Genomic DNA, 6,000 nt, shown 5'->3' on the forward strand with positions numbered 1-6,000 from the left:
GAATAGCTTGGCACAAAAAGAAACTGAACTCACCTTCTACTCTCCTACTTCTCCCTATCATCTCACTTGTTTTTCCTTTTTCCTCCTTTCCCCCAGCTGTCTCTTGAAGTCTGGAAAATACTTCCTTTCTTCTTTCTTTCTTTCATTTTTTTTTTTTTTTTTTTTTTTTTTTTTTTAGGATTTAGTACTGTGACAAGAGTTAATCATCTGTGAAAGCTTCTGGGCTGTTTTGTTTTGTTGGGGTTTTTTATCTGTCCAATATTGATTTAGTATCTTGTCAAACCTCTCAATTCTCATGATACAGAGAAAATGTACCTTGGCTTTTCAGAGCACAGATTTGTATTCTCGCTTCTTTCTAGAGTTGTTTATCTTCTCTTTTTGAACATGTGTCCAGTAACAATTTTTTCTCCAATGCTTAGACAAAAAGGCTTTTAAGAGGCAAGAGCTGCAAACCCGACCTTATTCACCTGCCTGTCCCAGAGTTCAAGCACAGGCAGGGACAGGGAAGTTTGGCCACACTGTGCCTGTGTTTCCAGGCAACCGTCATGTTAATCAGGAGCATCCAACTGTGCTTGATTATATCTAGTATTTGAAGCAGAAAAGGAACATAAAATAGTTACTCCAGGGAGCAGACTGCAAAGTTTTATTTGGCTTCCTTGGCTTCAGTGAGTAATGCTTTGATAAGGGAATATTCCTGTTTTCATTGTTATCAATCTCCAGTATAAAGATTGGGCAAACAAAACTTTCATGTCTGGGCTGGTAAATTTGCATGGCAATTTTGCAAATCCAACCAGGGACACTTTGTTTTGTGAGCCTTCCTCTTTGGTTTATTTCTTACAAGTTTGCCTTCAGAGCTTGTATTTATATTTTTCCCAGCCATCCGAAACTGATGAACTCCTTTTGCCTTCTGCTCAATAGGCTGCTTTCTAGCTAGCTGAGGCTTATACTTAATTACAGTTTCTATGTGTGTGGATACTTTGATTGTCTGCTGTCAGTCAACAAAATCCTTGTGCTTTCCTGCTTCACAGCCCGTGAACCTCACAAACACATCAGATTTGAATCATGGGCATTGAGATTGGTGAGTTCTGTATCCTTAGCTTCCTTCTTCCATACTTTGAGACCAAGTCATGAACCCAAATTTGGGTAATTTTCCTTGGTTTGCCAGAGGTCTCAAAGCAGTCTCTTGTGCTGTTCCTAGAGGTAAATTAGCCTTAAATGGACTCCTTAAGGATTCAAAATCTCCAAGAGTGAAAATAGAATTCAGATGTCATTGGCTAATGATTATCTGTTGTTTGTTTGTCCTCTAGATGAGAAAGTATTTTGATATAAAATGTTGCATGCCTGGCTCTCAGTAGATTGTTTTAAATTCTGCATTGCTTTATCTTTTCCTAGTGTGCCATGGTAGAGCTTTTTCAGCTGTACAACTCATGGAAATCAGCGAGATGCTGCCCTTGTGTTTTAATCAAGATGAACTTGAAAGGTGAACATTGTAAGTGATAGAAATTATTTATAATTTGGTAATAAAAGTTTATGTCTAGCACTCCAAATTTCACACATCTGCTGTGTGCTGGCCTTGAGATATAGAACAATTGCAATTGCCTTTACATTTGGCCTCAGATGAAAGGTCATAAATTACAATGATAGAGTTCGTAGTTGTTCCCAGCTCACAAAATTTCCATATTAACATCTTCACCTCAAACATAAATGGTTACAGAGTTACAAAGTAAAGAGTTGTGTTGGCCTTTGTCAACTGAACTTTCAGATGGAAGTCTGTGGATCATGTGCTATTGCTAACTCTTAAACTAAAGCATCACAGAATCCTTGTTCAGAGGACCTAATTAAAACTTTACAGTTAACTTTAAAAATGAAATGGGATTTCACTCTCACTCACTCTCTCTCTCCTGTAAATGCAGTAAAACCCACTTCAAAGTTAGGAAGGCTTTTCTCTCCCAGCTACTTGAAATAAAAGCATTTTCAGAGTGAGATAGCTACAGAACATAGAATGAGTCAGAAGGAGTGTCCAGTTTCTCCTTTTCCTGTGAATTGCACATCATTTATATAAGTAAAGTGCAGATCAACAACAATCCAGATGACAAAAGAATGTCTGAGGCACATTTTGAATTTAGCCTGAACAATCCCCAGCTACACCCAGCAGATGAATAAAAGCCTCAATCTTTACCCAGTTCTTACCTGAAACTTGTGTCAGAGAGGACAAATCCATTCTGGCCCAAATCACAGCATATCACATGATTTTAACAATTAACTTTAATCCCTTCTTAGGTTAGAAAAAAAAAAGGAAAAAAGTATTTTTTAAAATTATGCAATGAAGTAAGAGTCCAAGATCAAGTTCCAAATCCAGGGGAACATTTCTTGTTCAGAGCTTCTGAGAATGGGGAGGTAGAAGGAGGTATCAGCCTCCATGAAATAGTGTTGAGGTGCAGTAGCTCTGCAATTCAAGATCAGCACTGCTATTACAGAGTTTCCTGAGGGCCCTGAGTAAACATGGTTGTGCATTTCTGGGGTTTGAGAGGGGGAAGGCAAAATTTCTTCTCTCACTAAAACCAGTAGAAGTTTTGCTAATTACTTAGGATGCCTCTGTAGTTACTGAAAATACACCTGAGTTCTCAGGTGCTTCTCTGTAGGAGGATCCAGTCTGGGTAAATGAAGGTGGTATAGAATGTAATCTTATCCCCTAAAGAGTTGCAGCTGAACCAATTACTAAAGATCAGGAGCAGGCCTGATGTTAACAGGCCACACCTGTAGCCAATAAGAACAGTGTTATAAAAGAGTGGATTGGTAGGAACTGGTGTTGTTGGCTGCTGCAAGGACCAGGAAGAGTCAGTGCTTAGAGGAGCTGCCTGTGAGAAACATTGAGGGGGTACAAAACTCTGGTGATATGGAACCTTTGCATAGAACTCCTGATCTATAAGACAACATTTCTCCAGGTCTTCCTTCTGGGGCTATGTTCTTTCACTGTGATTTATGCTTCTTAGAACTGTCTTCTTCTAATGTTTTGAGTGTGAGGAATAGGACATTAAGGAATTGAAGGGTGCATGAGGAAGCAAGAGAAAGAAAGGAGGTATTGGGACCTTCCTCTTTTTCCTCCTCTGCAAACTTCCTGGTGGACAAGGAAGTGTCAGCAGTTCTTCTAGGAAGGTGGGGAGAATATTGTAAGAACTCAGCCTGTAGCTTTCTCTCTATCTCCTACACTTTCAGGTCTGTAAAAAGGAAAGGAAGAGCCTCAGGATCTTTCAGAGTTCACTTAACCCCTTCCTGGAGTTCCTGGGAGTGCTTGGCTTCCCGAGGGCCTGGCTTTTTCATGAGCATTAAGAAGTCTCATGTTCCCCTTTGCATGCATTTGGATGGGAGAGTTCAAGCCTCTCAACATGTGTATGATTGTCAGTGCCCATACAGTAAAACTTCAGAGATGTTTTTCTCCTTAAACAGAGGCTTAGTTATCCAGCATTATCTCCCATGCTGTGCTAGGATCATCAGAGCTGATTTGAACTGATTTCCTTCCATGTTCTCAACTAAAAAGTTAATGTATTTTTGAATGGAACCTTACTCAAAAAAGTGTTGGGTTTGAGCTATGGATTTTAGATAGAAGAGACTAACAGAATTCTGTCATGTTCAACTTCTCACACTATGCTCACCACCTTGGGCTGTTCATCTCCTCCTGTATGGCATAAGTGACACAATGACCTTTTGTCACACGTTTGTCTCTCTTACTTTCTGTAGGTAAAATATAGTGTGACAGTTCATGTGAGGTTTGTGCTTTCTATTAAGTAAAGGCTGGAAGCCCCACCTGATTGCTTTTTGCACCACTTAGCTGGATTTTTTTTTCTAAAACTTGATGGAGCTGGAGCAAAGCCTTTTGTGCTTAGACTCTAGAGAATATTCATATCAGGGTAAAAATACATTCTATATTTTTTTGCTTGTGGAGTATCAACAGATGACATTTTAATGTAAACTTCCCCACATTCAGTTTGATGAAACTGATTCAATACTTCAGGTTGAAAACTCTGTTATCAAGATTAAGCACAGAGAGGGGTTAAAGTGGTCATGTTAAACTGACCTGCTGGTGCAAAGCATCTGCAAATTGGTTCCCAGCTCCCTAGAAATGCTCCTGATGCAGACTTGGGGATATGAAGTAAGCATGAGTCAGATTTGTAGTGTGGTAATAACAATACATACCTTGTCCTGAATTTCAGCGAAAAAGGAAGGTTAAAGTGTGTTCAGCCACATTAAGCATTTGGAATCATGGGGATTATGTTACCACCTCCATTTACTAACAGGAGAGCTTGATTTATTTAGAAATAAAATGCAATTTAACGTCAATGTTAGGCCACTCCTAGAGCATTTGTGGGCTGGTATTTTCCAATAGGCCCAAATTTCTGGCTATTGACTAAAAAGTCATTGTTTTGTGAAGGAAACAAAGGAGAATGCAATTATTCTGTAATATAACAACAAAAATGGGTAAAATCAAAAGGGAAGACTAGAATGCTTTATCTATATGAAATAAACTGTTTTGCTAGGCATGGAACAATAACATAAAGTTCCATATTAAGTCGAAAGTTTATTTTTCACAGAATACATTTTACTACTCTATTGTCTTTTTAACTCTAATATAAATTCTATGGATACACTAGTGAAAATAAAGATTCTATCTATAAATAGAGATCTGTCAATCTGGTGTGACTGCCTGTGACCCAGTCCCCAGGGCCTGCAGTTTCTGAGGTAGCATAACCTCAAACACACTGTTCAGATCTGATTCCCTGGCGTTCACACATGCCAAAAAATATTCCTCTATACTTTAGTCTTGTCTGCTTTTAAAAGAAAAAATATATTCCTGTAAAAATTACATAAAACAATATTGAAGGTTAGGTGCTAACTCTTCCAGATCTGCAATAACAGGTTGGGAGGAATGCTATCTTCTAGGAGAGGGGAATGATGCAGGGCAACTGACTCACTGTTCCACAGTCTGGTTCACACCTTTCAGGCAAAACTGCCATCTGTGCCATCAGTGCAGCTCCACCACTCCCAGGAATTGTAGGAGCTTTAGGGCAAAAAACAACAGCCATCTTTTCTCACTCACCTGATCTTACCTGGAAAATTGAGAGGGCAGTAGCATAAAATGCCTGTAGCCATCCAGACCACCTGGCATTAGAAATCTCACTCTTGCTGCTGCTGGACCTGCATGGATGTTGGAAACAGTGGAAAGCTCTCAGCTTAGACAGGGTTTGTGACACTGGAACTGCAAAGGTTCAAAAGCCCCTTGTGAGCAGAAGACAGATGATACAGAAGCCTGATCAGTCCTTGCAGGCTTTTGGGGCCAGGAAGGTGTTGGCAACATTGCTGTAAAATGGGTTATAAATCCTTATGACTTGGATCGTTAAAGAACTACAGCTCTCATTACTCTCTCTGCTCCATAGCAGAGGATTTCATGCTGCAAAGAGGAAGGAAATCCTCTCTGCTTCCAGGAGAAAGTGGAAGGTGAAGAAGCACACTGTGTTCACATGCTTTTCTTTGGTTCTTGTTTCGTTTTGCTTCCAGCTCCATTGAGCCACACATGTTCTTGATTTCCTCCATGACGTGTGCAATCCTCTGGTCCTGCCTCATCAGACCATGTCCCAACTGTGTCACCTCCTCAGCCACTACATTTTTCCTACTCCTTCACCTTCCTCATCCAAATGATTTCCTTTCTTTTTTCCCTTTTTTTTTTAATCTATGTATTTTATTATGCAATCATATATGTATTTTTATATTTATCTGGTGGTTGTTTCCCCCCCATGGCTTTCACCTGCTTTTCTACTTGGGACTGATATTACCGATTGATTTCACATAATGCACACAGGACTGCCTAAATATATATTCCTGTCTCTGGATGTAGGGTTTGGACATTAAAATCAATGCCTGGGAGGTGAAAGGCTTCATCACCCATAAATAACTCTTAAACTGCTCATTTTGGCTCCTCAAACAGAGTATCAACAATGGAGGTTA

This window comes from Agelaius tricolor, unplaced genomic scaffold, assembly GCF_023055355.1.
Source record: "Agelaius tricolor isolate 1412-34295 unplaced genomic scaffold, bAgeTri1.0.p SCAF_8, whole genome shotgun sequence".
In the NCBI taxonomy this organism is placed as follows: Eukaryota; Metazoa; Chordata; class Aves; order Passeriformes; family Icteridae; genus Agelaius; species Agelaius tricolor.